We start from the raw sequence: 11,818 nt of genomic DNA on the forward strand, positions 1-11,818 counted from the left end.
CTCTACACAAAGCAGCCACAGGTAGAAGGTTTTAAAAATATGTAATAATAAATAATTAGAACAAAAGACAAATCTACTACACCACAGAAATATCTAAGAGTTTCACAGATCACACAGAAACTTAAAATAATACAGTAGGACAGGTCTGGTTTCAAAGAAAAATACCTAATTAATCTTTACTCGCTTCAGCTATTCCTACAAGATATCACAGTGCTACATGCTTATATGTGAGCATAAGCAGAGTGCTGATAAGTTAGATGTCCAAATTAAAATGCCTTTTGCCTCTTGTGAGAAACAGTATTTAAACATTACTAACAAACATGTCTCTAAGGCCCTGCCAAAATTACATCATTTTTGACACTTAGGTTTTCCCAGTATTCATATTGCATCATCTTAACACCTGGTCTGAGTTCTCAGGCCACAAACTGCATTAGTTAGCAATCTAACACCTCCTCAGAAACTTACAACAATACAAGACATTTCACATTTATATGCTAAAAGAAACTAAAGCAATAAAAGCACCTTCCACATCTAAATTCTGGTCATAAACTTCAGCCTTAAAACAATGGGCATGAAATCTTCATCCAGCTGCCCTCAGGCTGAATTCTAACATGAAAGGATACAACATGCTTCACTGGGCCAGTAGAGTGCAATGTTGACACATATTTTGCAGTTCCACATTTCACAGTGTTTTCTTACATTTAAATAGACAAGACTGTATTTTACATTTATTTATACAGTTGATAGAATTATATATCAAATTCTATTTGACTAGTCTGGCAGCATTTGCCCATCTCTCCCCAATCGTCACATTTCTTGCCCCCTCCCCCCGGGGAACTCAAGCAAGTTTTTCAAGTGTCCCTTGAGAAATGTCGCTTGAGAGTGTCAGGTCTATCTGGGTGTACCTCACCCCATTCCCTGTCTTGAGACCCTATCTGCATTGGTATTGCGACTCCCACTGCGGTGCTGCACTGACATATCATATGCTTGCAACCCCAGACTCCATCTTAGCAACTTGGCATTTTGCTGACTGGCTCTGTCTAGCCATGTTAGAGGGTTGTGATCTGTCATCACAGTGAATTTTCTTCCATACAGATAAGGCTGAAGTTTTTGTAGTGCCCACACTATGGCTACGCATTCCTTTTCTACTGCTGCATAGCATTCCTCCCTGGGTTGGAGCCTAAGACTGAGATAAACCACTGGGTGCTCTTCTCACTCTGAAGAAATCTGGCTAAGTACAGCCCCCACCCAATAGTTTGAAGCATCCACCTGCACAACAAGTTATTTGCTGTAGTCTGGACTGGCTAACACAGGAGGTCCTCCCAAAGCTTCCTTAAGCTTCTGAAATGCCTGCTCACATGCTGGGGTCCACACTAACTTATCTGGCCTGTTCTTCTTTTTCAGGTCTGTGAGGGGAGCAGCTATGGTACTATAATTGGGAACAAACTTTCTGTAGTACCCTGCTGTCCCTAAGAATGCTCTCACCTGCTTTTTGATAACAGGTGTAGGCCATGCCTGTATAGCTTCCACTTTGGCAGGTTCTGGCCTTATCTTACCACTCCCCACTCTATGTTCTAGGTAGGAGACCTCTGCCATACCCACCTGACATTTGCTTGGCTTAATGGTCAACCCTGCTCTCTGTAGTCTGCCAAGCACCTCCCTTACATGCTGAAGGTGCTCTTGCCAGGAATGGGTATAGATAGCAATACCATCCAATTAAGCAAGGGCAAACCCTCCTGCTCCTGCTAAGATATGATCTACCAGCCTCTGGAAAGTCGCTGGGGCATTCTTCATCCCAAAGGGCATCTTTGTGAACTCATACAAGCCAAAAGGAGTCACAAAGGCTGACTTCTCTGTAGCACTGGGAGTCAAGGGCACCTGCCAGTAACCCTTGGTAAGATCAATGGTTGTAAGATACTTAGCTCCACCCAGCTGCTCTAGGGCCTCATCTGTCCTAGGCATGGGGTAAGCATCTGACTCTGTGTGACTATTTAATTTCCTGTAATCCACACAGAACATGTTGCTGCCATCCTTCTTTGGCACCAACACCACTGGTGAGGCCCAGGGACTGTTGGACTCTTGAATCACCCCTAGTTCCAACATCTCCTGTACCTCCTCCTTCAGAGTCTGTTTGACTCTCTCAGGAACCCTATAAGGGGCCTGCCTGATAGGCCTTTGGGGTCCTGTATCTACCTGGTTCTGCACCAGGTGGGTGCTCCATGGTTTCCCAGTGAACATGTCCCCAAACTCCTGCAACACTACTTGGATTTCTCGAACCTGGGTAGGAGATAGCTGCTGGGACATTGCTACCCCTTCCACCAAGGTGTCAGCCCAGGCCTCACTGAGGAGATCAGTCACAAGATCTCTCTCAAACTCCTGCATTCCACTGCAAATGCTCAGCACAAGGGCCTCCCTCTCATGGTAAGGTTTCATCATGTTAACATGGTACAATTTGTGCCCCTGCTGTCTGCCTAGCACTTCCACCATGTAGTTAACAGCACTTACCTTTCTTACCACCTTGTAGGGTCCCTCCCAAGCTGCTTGCAGCTTGTTGTGTCTGACAGGAATGAGACCCATCACCTGCTGCCCTATAGCATACTCTCTAGCTTGAGCATTACTGTCATACCACACCTTTTTCTGCTGCTGGGCTTCTGCCAGGATCTCCTGGGCCAAGCCCATGAGTTCCCTGAGCCTAGTCCTGAGGTTCAGGACATATGCCACAACTGACTCCTTGTGAGACTCATACTCACCTTCCCACTCATCTCTAATTAAATCTAGAGGTCCCCTCACCATATGCTCATACAGCAACTCAAAGGGTGAAAAACCTGTGGATTCCTGGGCAACCTCTCTGTAAGTAAACAACAGATGGGGCAAATATTTGTCCCAATCCCTCTTAAACTGATCTGCAAATGCCCGTAGCATGGACTTGATTGTAGAATTTAACCTCTCAACAAGACCATTAATCTGGGGATGGTAGGGGGTGGTCTTCATGTGCTTCACCCCACAGGACCTCCACAGACAAGCCAGCAGGTCTAACATAAAATTGGTACCTCTGTCAGACAGGATTTCCTTTGGGAAACCTACCCTGCTGAAAATCTCTAGCAAAGCATTTGCCACCCTCTCGGCCTCAATGGAGGACAAAGCCACTGCCTCAGGGTATCGTGTAGCATAATCTACAATCACTAGGATATACTTTTTCCCTGTGGAACTTGCGCTACTCAGAGGACCCACAATATCCATAGCTACCCTCTGAAATGGCTCCTCAATCACAGGAAAAGACATCAAAGGAACTCTCCCCTTGTCTCCTGCCTTGCCTACCTTTTGACACTGTTCACAGGTCCTGCAGTACCCTGTTACATCTCTGGAAATTCCAGGCCAATAGAAGTTTTGCATAATATGCCTCTTTGTACGTTTTATGCCCATATGACCTGCAAAGGGAATATCATGGGCTATGGCTAGAAGAGCCAGACGGTAAGCTCTAGGCACTACCAACTGCTGTACTCTCTCACCTTCTAGCCCTGCCTCAGGGGTCCACTCTGTGTACAGTAATCCTTTGTTCCAGTATACAGATTCCCCCTTCCCTTGAGAATCAGGTGCCTCCCTAGCTACCTGCCTCAGGCCTTGCAATGTAGGGTCTGAGAGCTGAGCCTGTCTCAAGTCTCTCCTTGTAACCCTTCCCAGCTCTCCTTCCACAGGAAGTCTTGCATCCTCTGACAGCGGTGCCTCACTGTCAGAGGGTCACCTCTGTCTTTGCAGTTACCCTGTCCATGGGAACATCAGTACCCACAAGCAGCTGTGGCTCACGTTCAGTCTCACTGCTACAGTGTAGCTCACTCTCTGAAGTAACCACCTCAGCAGTCCAGGCTGCAAGTATGCAGTCTGTCTGGGTCTCCCCCAGGCTACCAGACCCACATGCTTGTCTCCTAGCCTCACTGCATGTAACTGCATAAGTACATAGTACTGCCTCATCCAAATCCTTCCCTCTCAGGAAATCTGCAGGATGTAGTTCCATACCTCTGTTGTCTCAAGACAACCCACTGTTGGCATTTTGTCTTTCCCACTTACTGGCACCCTCACCTTTTGTTCCCCACCTTACCTCTGTGGACAGCTGTATGCCACATGGCCCCACTGGTTGCATTCAAAACATTTAACCCTAGCTCCTGGACATGTACCTGGACTAGTGGCTTCCCCTGCTACTGGCGGATTCTGTTGGAGCAGTCTGTGCTGCCCACCATGGGTTCCTTTAGTCCCATAAGCAGTACTGGGGGTCCCTTTCTTGTGCAGGGCAGCCCTGCTTGCTAGGTATAGGTCTCCCTTCTTCCCAAACTCCTCTGAAGTAGCACATTGTCTGTCAGCTAACCAGATCTTCATGTCCTCAGGCAAAGTGCTAAGGGCTTGTTCCCTTACCAAGCCTAGTACCAGCCTATGAACCTATGAATCTAAAAGGTTTGCCAGCCCTTCAAAAGTGGTGACCTTACATCCACTCACCCAGCTATGAAAATAAGTGCTCAGTTCAATAACATATTCAAATACATTTTCATCTGCCTTGCGTCTATGCTCTCGAAACTTATTCCTATACATTTCAGGTGTTAGCTTAAAACATTCTAACAAATGTATTTCTACAGCAGTATAATCAAAACAGTCAGTGTCATGCATTTTTGCTAAAGAAGTTACAGCTTTACCATGGAGTAAAGGGGTCAGGAACTGTACCCAGAGCCTTTGGTCAACTTCATACTGTTTACATACCCGCTAAAACATATTTACTGACCTTTTGTGCTTCTGGGGTCCAGTTACCCCCTTCCCCATTACCTCCATGACTCTGGCGAAGAGTCAGCATTTCCCTCTCATGCTTTCTCTGCCATTTCTGTTCTTCAGCTTCTAGGCTCCTCATTCTCTCAGCTGCTTCCAGTTCCATATGCCTGGCCTCCAACGCAAGTCTCTTTAGCTCCAGCTGGATTTTTAAGTCCACTACAAAAAGGTTGAGCTGTCCATTCTCTGAGAATATTGTATCTCCACTGTCAGTCTGATTATCCTCCAAGCTGCTGTTTTCTGATGCAGCTGTAACCAAGGCTCCAATCAGGACTGCCTTAGTCAGGCTTCCATGCACCAGCCTCCTAGCCTGGCACATCTCCACCAGCTGGCTCCTTGTCAGCTTTCCATATTCGTCTGCTGACATGCTGCCTGCTCACCCTGACTAACACTAAGCTAACAAAAGAAATAAACAATTGTGATCTGAACTCTTGGTATACACTGCGTGGCTGTTTTAGAGTACAAAACACTTTTAGAGATCACTGTACATAAGCTGCAGGAATTTGCTCTACCCACACCACTACAAGCCAATTAGTATGTGAAGTAGATCCCACCACTTCCAAACACTTGTGACGACTATGCCCTGGCCCAGTAATCAAGGAGCCTCAATCCTCACCACTTACACCAGGGTGGTCATCTCCTAGAGGAGGAAAGGATAACTAATACACACAGTAAAGTACAATTTCCCTTAAGTACACACAGAGATCACAGTCAGTCTGGGGCTGGCTGCTCCCTTGCTCACCAGGTCCCCATTAAGGCTCCCCACTGGCACAGCTATAGGATTCAGGTCTCAGCCTAACTGGGCAAGCTAGGACCTCCAGTATCCTCCCTGGCCAACCAGAGCTTCATGTCCCTACCCAAGTAGCTGACACAACACACACATACTTTGAGATAAGTATTTATACACTTTACAGACTCTCATGGGAAAGGCTGACACAGATTCTCCAGCTGTGACCCTTTACCCAGACTATACGGTAGTAATTACTGCCACCACCCAGTTAATATCAGTTACTAAAAGGCCCTTAAAAGGGTGTTCAATTATTACTGTGCAATATTAATATCCAATGGTAATGTGACAATACAGTCTAAGGTTTATTGGAGTGGTCTATTAAAATAAACTCCATATAAATATGCAATGTACTCTAGAGCTTATCTCTACATAAAGCAGCCACAGGTAGAAGGTTTTAGAAATATTTAATAATAAATAATTAAAACACAAGACAAATCTACTACACCGCAGAGATATCTAAGAGTTCACAGATCACACAGAAACTTAAAATAATACAGTAGGACAGGTCTGGTTTCAAAGAAAAATACCTAATTAATCTTTAATAGTTTCAACTATTCCTACAAAATATCAAAGTGCTACAAACTTACATATGAGCATAAGCAGAGTGCTGATAAGTTAGATGTCCAGATCAAAATGCCTTTTTTCTCTTGTGAGAAATAGTGTTTAAACTACTAACAAACACGTCTCTAAGGCCCTCCCAAAATTACATCATTTTTGACACTTAGGTTTTCCCAGTATTCATATTTCATCATCTTAACACCTGGTCTGAGTTCTCTGGCCACAAACTGCATTATTTAGCAATCTAACACCTCCTCAGAAACTTACAACGATACAAGACATTTCACATGTATAGGCTAACAGAAACTAAAGCAATAAAAGCACCTTCCACATCTAAATTCTGGTCATAAACTTTAGCCTTAAAACAATGGGCATGAAATCTTCATCCAGCTACCCTCATGCCGAATTCTAACATGAAAGGATACAAAATGCTTCACTGGGCCAGTAGAGGGCAATGTTGTCACATATTTTGCAGTTCCACATTTCACAGTGTTTAAAACACAAGCATGTATTTTACATTTGTTTATACAGTTGATAGAATTATATATCAAATTATATTTGACTAGGCTGGCAGCCTTTGCCCATCTCTCCCCAATCGTCACAAAAGCCATAAATAAAAGTGGGACAAAGGCCCAAAAACAGGGACAATTTTTAAATATTGCTGTTACAAATGTAGAAAGCTGATAGAATAACAGGTTTTGCTTTAGAATAAATTTTCTGAAGGGTTTGAAGTCTGAAATTCAGATGTCCTCCCATTATTTTCTAACTTTAGTCTTTAATGATTTCCCAAAAGGAATTCCCCTGCACAGAAGTGATCGCAAGGCCCAAAAACACATGGTCAACAAAAAGCAGAAGCCAGCAACTGTGAGCTGTATAATCTAATTTAATTAGTTAAAAAATAAAAAAAAACACAAGGATAACAGACCGGTTTCAGGTATGGTGTTAACCTAGCCTTCATCAGTGTAAATTCCCAAAACATCTTGAGGTTCTTTTATACACATAGAAATAATTAATCACAAAGTTTCATTGGTGAGCTCATGAATATTTATTAGTATACAAAATCATAAATATTCATTAAGACCAGGCTGGAAAAGTCCACCTGATTTCACACTCCATTTCTTTTCTTTTACATTTAGTTTGCTGTGCCAACCAGATTTATTAGATCTGTCACCTATTATTTTATCAATGATGGTGAAATTAAATTTTGCTGTGGTATGTTTGAGAATATGTTTATACAGGGTGTTACTCATTCTTTTACATTTAACATCACTGAGGTATTCATAAATACGTAACTTGAGAGGTCTAGATGTTTGTCCTATGTAAAATACATGACAACTGCAAGAGGCTATATAGATGATCCAATCCGTGCTGCAATTTGCAAAAAACCTGATGTCATATATAGTACTGCAATTGCTGCTGGAGAATTGTTTGGTTTTTAGCACATGTTTACAATGGCTGCAATGACCACATGGCATGCAGCCCACAAGTTTATCTCCAGAAATTAAGGTTTGGGTCATATTCTGGTTAGTGGCATCATTGTGATGTTTGTAGTGACTGAAATGAGATCCAAGATTTTTCCCCTTTCTAAATGAGAACATGGAGGTCTCGGATGAATGTTGTGACAAAACATTGTCAGCTAGAAGGATGTTCCAGTGTCATCTAATGGCATCAATGACTCTGTTTGTATTTCTGCCGTATGTAGTAATAAATCGTAGATTATTATTTGTGTTCTGTGATTTATGTTTATACTTGAGGAGGTCTTCCCTCTCCAAATTTGCAGCATAATTGCTTGCTGTATTTACTTAACCCATACTGTAGCCCCTTTCTTGGAACCTATTCGACAAATCTTTGCAAAAAACCTCAAAGGTATTTTCTTCTGAACAAATATGTCTCATCCTAATAAATTGAGACTTGGGGATGTTTTTAGTGATATGTGCTGGATGAAAGCTGGATGCGTGGAGTAAGGTGTTGTATTCTGGATATCTTCTGAATACTTCTGTACGGAGGGTATCATCCTTATTCCTTGTTACCAGCACATCCAAATATGTAATCTTGTATTGGTCATAGTTGATAGTAAATTGTAAACCCCATTTATTATCATTGAGATACTCAACAAATTCCATCAAGTATTCCATATCAGACCTCCACACCATCCAGCAATCATCCAGATATCTACACCAAATATCAATTTCCATTAAATAAATGTTGTGTGTAACATCATAAATGATTTGTTCTTCTATGTATGCCATATACAGATCCGCATATATGGGGGCAAATGAAGCACCCATTGCAGTACCCCGTATTCGAAGATAACATTGTTTTCCATAAAAGAAAACATTTTTGGTGAGAACATGTTCAGTTAGGCATATAAGAAAAGTGTTAAAGCTTGGATTATATAGCTCTGATTTGTATAGCCAATATTCTACTGCATCTAGCCCTGCCCAATGTGGTATGTTGGTGTATAATGCACTAACGTCCAAAGTGCATAACAACCAATAGTCTTCTATTTGCATATCATTTATGATGCCTAAAAATTCTGTGGTATCCTGAAATCTGGATCTTACCCATCTCAATAATGGTTTGAGGTGTTTAGTTAGGAATTCAGATAATGGTTCAATTAAGGAGCCATTACCTGCCTCAATCCGTCGGCCTGGGGAATGCAGAGGATCTTTTTGAATTTTGAGCAGAAAATAGATGTATTGGCTGTTGGGATCAGATATAGTAAGATTATTTTTGGTGTTTTGTGTAATGATGCCATTTTCTACTGCTGAATCCAAAAATGTATCTATTTGATGTTTAAACACAGATGTTGGATCAAGAGGCATTTTGGTATAATATCTGGCATCTTCCATCTGTCTCTGAGCCTCAGCATCATATTGGGTCCAATTCATGACTACCACAGCACCACCTTTGTCCACAGAGATGATAACCAATTTTTTATTATTGGTAAGTTCCATATCGGTCTTTGAAAGATTGTTAGATTTGGGGTGAGTCATACCCGAAGTAAAGTGTAGATCTTTGAGAACACTATTTTGGAAAAGACTCACACAAGGATGCATAGGTGGGACAAAGGTGGATTTGTGGTATTTGAAATTATCAACAGTAACACCATCATATTTGTTGTCATGAAAATACAATTTTAAATTAAGCAATCTGCAAAATGCTGTCACATCTTGTGCAAATGTGTCTTCAGGAACAAAAAAACCCGGTATAAAAGAAAGACCTTTATTTAGCAAAGCAGTTTGTGAGTCAGATAATGTTACATCAGAAATGTTTAATACATTTGTTTTAGCACACGTGTTTATTTGTTCGTCAACAGTTCCATTAAGCCCTCCAAACTTCTTATTTTTTCTATGTTTCCTGCCTCCCCTCTTGTAAGGCCTAAAGGGGCCTCACTATTGTTACGTTTGGGGATGGGGGAATCTGAGGTTTGCTGTGTGTCCAAATCCGTACAAGAAGAAGAATCACCCCCTGATGAATCAGTATATGTGTTGCGTTTTCTAAGAATGGACTTGGGACGTTTGCGTTTGGGGGTGGTATTAGTTTTGTGATAACCACCTTCAAACCTAACATGTCTAGTATGTTGAAAGGGATGACCTTTGTCATAATCTGTTTGGTCCCTTTGAAATTTTTTGAGTTTCCTATCCTTGAGTTGTTGTTCAAAGGTAAGTAAATCTGAACTAAGTTTGGACAATTGGGTGGAAAAAAATGGTTGGTCCTTGTATTGATTACTGTCATCACATAATTTGCTAACATTAAGGATTTCCCTATCAATATTGCACTCATAATATCTTTAAGGATTTATCACTAATTTGCCAGAAAACCACAATTTTATGAAAAATGGACGAAAAATATGAGACAAAAATCTGGACATTCTGTGAAAATCTATGCAGTTGAGAGGTATGCACAAGCCCACAAACACTAAATGTATCCTTTTACCTAGCCTTTACTCTAACCCTAACCTACAAATATTTGCACTCTCACTCCCACCTGCAATGCAAAAATGTTCAGTATAAAGTTTCAGCATTAACATTCCAAAAGCACACTTACCTTACTCAGAAATATTTGATTTTCTTTGTCATCACCTACACTCAGCAATATGAGTTTGATGACCTCTCCAAGCATTTTATCACTCAAGGAAGTGAGTTTTTGACTGATTGTTGGAAATATATATAGACATATAATATATTTATATACATATACAGTTCTTATGCTGTATGTGGCCTGTGTAACAGGTAACATGAGATTAAATCAGCTGTAAAACAAGAAGCACATTTAAAAATGTTTCCCACCATTTCAGTGCTATATTATAATAATCCACTGCCAAAGCAGGACAATATGCTCTGGATATTTTAACGTATAACTTGTCAAACTGCTGCATATGCAGTTTGTATTTTTTCCTTTTTTGTTACAGTACATAGTTCAAGAATGTTTAGCTTTTGTGGTGGAATGGATCTTACTATGTCTGTGGAGTTAAATCTATAGAATTTAACAAAACACAGACAAACTCAACAGGAGAAATGATAAGCAAACATAAAACTTTTCCCAGAGTTTTTTTTTAAACAACAATGAAATTGTTAAGTAAAAAGACTTCCCTTGAAGTGAAAGACTGATAGGATATAAAGATTAGCTGGTAGAATTCAAAGTTTGCTGTGATGTGTTGAATAATTCATAGTCCTTCAAATACCCATATTCACGCAAGCATTTTTCTCTACCACAAAGATTCATATCTATATATCTCATATATTATTCATGTGGAATGCAAAGACACTTCAATTTCAGTGAAATGGAAATGTTTTTCTCTTTTTATTAATATGCTTTAATAATCATTATCTAAACAAAAAAAAAAAACAGGAAATATACTTAACTTGGAAACTGCTGTACTTCGACAATGTCGATTAATTAATACAAAGCATTGTGTTAGTTTAGGACCTAATTGTATTCATGTTTTTGTTTTTTTTTAACATAAAAATCCTTCTTTTTGTGGAAACAGCCGAATGTAGGCGTAATGGAAGCTGTCATATTGCTAGTTCTTTGAAACCATCACATACATCTATATACAGTGGAGTTTTTAATTTCTCTGTTTTTGAATGATAAATAAACAGCACCTTATCAGATGTATGCATGCCCTTAGATATCTAGTTACATGAAGACAGTTGGCAGCTTTCTTTTTTAATTTCCTTTGCATGGTTGGTTGTATAGCATTTATATCTTTGACATATCTTTAACTACATTCACAAATATGGGTCTGTGCAAACAAAAGCTTTGGCTTTCATGTTCTCTGTCAGTGAAAATGTCTTCACTGCTGCATATGTTGCTGTTGTTTTGATCATTGTAGAGTCAAGGACTACTTCACTTTAAGAAATTATCGCCAGTCAGAAAGAACCAAATCTGCATTTCATATAAGAAGATAAAAAAATGTGGAACCCATGTAACTGTCTTTAGTTAAATGTATTATGTTCACATTATTGAGGGTCATAATACTCATTACGTGAATTGTTTTTAGCATTACAGTTATCAGTATGTGTTTACCCAAAATACAAAAAGAAATTGGTATAATGTTGATACTACAAACTCAAAAGACTCAACTTTAGAGATAACACTATTTGTAGTTTTCACAGCTATCTAAAAGACAGAACTTTTCAAGTCTGTAGTAATGTG

Source organism: Protopterus annectens, chromosome 6.part0, assembly GCF_019279795.1.
Source record: "Protopterus annectens isolate FY-2018-M chromosome 6.part0, PAN1.0, whole genome shotgun sequence".
NCBI lineage: Eukaryota > Metazoa > Chordata > Ceratodontiformes > Protopteridae > Protopterus > Protopterus annectens.